The following is a 5,000-nucleotide window of genomic DNA, read 5'->3' on the forward strand; positions in this document are numbered from 1 at the left end:
CTAACGGCCACTCTGCACAGGTGCCAATACCACCTTGTGACGGGAAACATTGCTAGGCACCGATCGGCATCTCTGCGCGATTACTTGACGCACACCCAACTAAGTCAACTGTTGGACTTTTTCGTAATCACGGCGGGACACATTGAACGAGCTCTAACGGATCTCTGCACGCATGGAACATGGTGGCGGGAATCATTGCTAGAACCGAACGGCGCCTCTGCGCGATGTACAAACAAGCTCAACAGGAACCTCGTATCGGCTGCCGAGCCGGAGCCCGAACAACTTGGATTTTCACTTCTAATTTATATCAACTCACCACTCCCCGAGGGATCCGCAGAATTGCTTCTGGGTCCCGTATCGTTATTTGCGATTCGTGTTTGCATTACACTACATTGAACTATTCCAACTTGTTTATCCGCATGGCGAACATTTGCTGCATTGAACATTTAAGTTCCACTTCGCTCTCCCCTACGTGGGTCTGAGCTTCGCTCTCAGGGAAAAAATATGCCACATTTGGTAGGGAAACCCGGTTTCATCACGCTATGTGCCCTGCACCACCGGCTTAGCGTGAATCCTTCGAGTTTCCCTAAGAAGTTCGATTGGTCTTGCAGAGTTTAAAGACAACGAAGCTTAGTTTCAAGCAAGGATTTAATATACGCGTATTAAAAACCCTTAGCTGTTACAACTTTTATGCTTGAAACCATCGCAACGAAGTCTTTGGGTCCGTAGACCCGTGATGTACTGCTCCAGGAAACGTTTTGAAAGGGTGGAAACTCAAAATCATAGGTTAAGATCATCGGCAGAACCCACCAGACACCACTTTTGCTTCATAAGTTCGGCCTATAGTCATATGACGATTTTCATCGGGGAGGGGACGTATGACCCAAACGGGGGCTTATATGACCCACGGACACTGCAAACCATGCTCCTACGACTAAATAGAGGTTAAAACTACGATTTGGTGAAATCTTCATTTTTGACCTCGAAGCAAGGTACCTTCCCTATAGTAGGCAATGAGTAAATGATCATAATCCCAGGAGGGCAAAATATGGGAACCCGAGAGGAAAGCGCTGTTGGCGCGCCTAAGCTAGTGGCCCGTAGAGTAAAAAGGGTACCCCCAACAAAGTTGTCGTTTGACGTTCTGGTTGCACTTTTTATCATCTAAAATCAGTTTTCTACACGTTTTGAGGGGTTTTAGCAAAAAAAAAATTTTCGATTACTCGAGCTCTCTGGCCCGTTCGGTGCACATTTTTGAAAAAAGCTAGGGAGCTGCCCCTAGGTTCGGGGTGTCACAAAATGTTGAAAAGTGGTCGAAAAACCACTATCCAGAATCGGATGTAGAATCATTAGACGAACTTAAAATTGTTCTACGACACCCATCTGCGACGTTTAGTATTCGAGTTATGGCCCGTCCTAGGTCTGACCGAGCAATTTTTGTTCCGCGCACTTTGTGCACCGTACACGTTGATGTTTGTATGAAAAAGTACCCTACCTAGGGACGCGTATAGCAAATTTGTACCCCCGGGCATGTTGTCGATTGACATTCTGGTTGCACTTTTCATCATCTAGGGTGCGTTCCTGACACGTTTTGAGGGGTTTTAGCAAAAAAAAAAATTTTCGACTACTCGAGCTCTCTGGCCCGTTCGGTGCACATTTTTGAAAAAAGCTAGGGAGCTGCCCCTAGGTTCGGGGTGTCACAAAATGTTGAAAAGTGGTCGAAAAACCACTATCCAGAATCGGATGTAGAATCATTAGACGAATTTAAAATTGTTCTACGACACCCATCTGCGACGTTTAGTATTCGAGTTATGGCCCGTCCTAGGTCTGACCGAGCAATTTTTGTTCCGCGCACTTTGTGCACCGTACACGTTGATGTTTGTATGAAAAAGTACCCTACCTAGGGACGCGTAGAGCAAATTTGTACCCCCGGGCATGTTGTCGATTGACATTCTGGTTGCACTTTTCATCATCTAGGGTGCGTTCCTGACACGTTTTGAGGGGTTTTAGCAAAAAAAAAATTTTCGACTACTCGAGCTCTCTGGCCCGTTCGGTGCACATTTTTGAAAAAAGCTAGGGAGCTGCCCCTAGGTTCGGGGTGTCACAAAATGTTGAAAAGTGGTCGAAAAACCACTATCCAGAATCGGATGTAGAATCATTAGACGAACTTAAAATTGTTCTACGACACCCATCTGCGACGTTTAGTATTCGAGTTATGGCCCGTCCTAGGTCTGACCGAGCAATTTTTGTTCCGCGCACTTTGTGCACCGTACACTTTGATGTTTGTATGAAAAAGTACCCTACCTAGGGACGCGTAGAGCAAATTTGTACCCCCGGGCATGTTGTCGATTGACATTCTGGTTGCACTTTTCATCATCTAGGGTGCGTTCCTGACACGTTTTGAGGGGTTTTAGCAAAAAAAAAAATTTTCGACTACTCGAGCTCTCTGGCCCGTTCGGTGCACATTTTTGAAAAAAGCTAGGGAGCTGCCCCTAGGTTCGGGGTGTCACAAAATGTTGAAAAGTGGTCGAAAAACCACTATCCAGAATCGGATGTAGAATCATTAGACGAACTTAAAATTGTTCTACGACACCCATCTGCGACGTTTAGTATTCGAGTTATGGCCCGTCCTAGGTCTGACCGAGCAATTTTTGTTCCGCGCACTTTGTGCACCGTACACGTTGATGTTTGTATGAAAAAGTACCCTACCTAGGGACGCGTATAGCAAATTTGTACCCCCGGGCATGTTGTCGATTGACATTCTGGTTGCACTTTTCATCATCTAGGGTGCGTTCCTGACACGTTTTGAGGGGTTTTAGCAAAAAAAAAAATTTTCGACTACTCGAGCTCTCTGGCCCGTTCGGTGCACATTTTTGAAAAAAGCTAGGGAGCTGCCCCTAGGTTCGGGGTGTCACAAAATGTTGAAAAGTGGTCGAAAAACCACTATCCAGAATCGGATGTAGAATCATTAGACGAACTTAAAATTGTTCTACGACACCCATCTGCGACGTTTAGTATTCGAGTTATGGCCCGTCCTAGGTCTGACCGAGCAATTTTTGTTCCGCGCACTTTGTGCACCGTACACTTTGATGTTTGTATGAAAAAGTACCCTACCTAGGGACGCGTAGAGCAAATTTGTACCCCCGGGCATGTTGTCGATTGACATTCTGGTTGCACTTTTCATCATCTAGGGTGCGTTCCTGACACGTTTTGAGGGGTTTTAGCAAAAAAAAAAATTTTCGACTACTCGAGCTCTCTGGCCCGTTCGGTGCACATTTTTGAAAAAAGCTAGGGAGCTGCCCCTAGGTTCGGGGTGTCACAAAATGTTGAAAAGTGGTCGAAAAACCACTATCCAGAATCGGATGTAGAATCATTAGACGAACTTAAAATTGTTCTACGACACCCATCTGCGACGTTTAGTATTCGAGTTATGGCCCGTCCTAGGTCTGACCGAGCAATTTTTGTTCCGCGCACTTTGTGCACCGTACACGTTGATGTTTGTATGAAAAAGTACCCTACCTAGGGACGCGTATAGCAAATTTGTACCCCCGGGCATGTTGTCGATTGACATTCTGGTTGCACTTTTCATCATCTAGGGTGCGTTCCTGACACGTTTTGAGGGGTTTTAGCAAAAAAAAAAATTTTCGACTACTCGAGCTCTCTGGCCCGTTCGGTGCACATTTTTGAAAAAAGCTAGGGAGCTGCCCCTAGGTTCGGGGTGTCACAAAATGTTGAAAAGTGGTCGAAAAACCACTATCCAGAATCGGATGTAGAATCATTAGACGAACTTAAAATTGTTCTACGACACCCATCTGCGACGTTTAGTATTCGAGTTATGGCCCGTCCTAGGTCTGACCGAGCAATTTTTGTTCCGCGCACTTTGTGCACCGTACACGTTGATGTTTGTATGAAAAAGTACCCTACCTCGGGACGCGTAGAGCAAATTTGTACCCCCGGGCATGTTGTCGATTGACATTCTGGTTGCACTTTTCATCATCTAGGGTGCGTTCCTGACACGTTTTGAGGGGTTTTAGCAAAAAAAAAATTTTCGACTACTCGAGCTCTCTGGCCCGTTCGGTGCACATTTTTGAAAAAAGCTAGGGAGCTGCCCCTAGGTTCGGGGTGTCACAAAATGTTGAAAAGTGGTCGAAAAACCACTATCCAGAATCGGATGTAGAATCATTAGACGAATTTAAAATTGTTCTACGACACCCATCTGCGACGTTTAGTATTCGAGATATAGCACTTTGTAGGTCTGACCGAGCAATTTTTGTTCCGCGCACTTTGTGTTCATGGATGTCGATAAAGGTACAAGTTGCCGGTCGGGATAGCCGTGCACCAAAACTGTGTACCGATCAGGGAAAGTACAAGACGAAGGGTGCATCTCGAGCGTACGCGTTCATAGATGTCCATGTTGGTACACTTGCACCAAAATTGTGTACCAATCAGGGAAAGTACAACATGGAGGGCGCAGCCCGGGCGTACCCGATCATGGATGTCCATGTTGATACAATCTACGTGTACGTACCTAGTTTTTGTATCAAAAGTTGCAATAAAGTGCTTGTATGCTTAAAATGCTTATCTCAACCGGTCACCTTTTGGCCTGTCCTTTTATAACAGAAACCTAGAAAGATACTCGATATTTTTGTGTTTTTCCATTCGCCCGGGACGACGAAATGAGCTATGTGCACATCGTGCAGAAAACTGTCTTCGCCACGCATGTTTTTGTCTATCCACTCATATAATCACCCACATTTGTGTTCAACACGGACGGCGCAGCCCGAGCGAACGCGTTAATGTTTATGTTTGTACACACTGCTTGTACGATTCTAGGATTTGGTAATTGCGTCACAGTGCCCGACCGTCGCGGACACCATTCTTGGACAGAAGTCCTAGTACGTAGAGTACTTTCCCTAGGTATGTGCTCGTTCGTGACTATCGTTGCGTGCTTACGGACACGCTTGGGTATGTTTACCATACAAGGTTTACTAGGGAAACCTGGG

This window comes from Anopheles gambiae (assembly GCF_943734735.2).
Source record: "Anopheles gambiae chromosome X unlocalized genomic scaffold, idAnoGambNW_F1_1 X_unloc_22, whole genome shotgun sequence".
Classification (NCBI taxonomy): domain Eukaryota; kingdom Metazoa; phylum Arthropoda; class Insecta; order Diptera; family Culicidae; genus Anopheles; species Anopheles gambiae.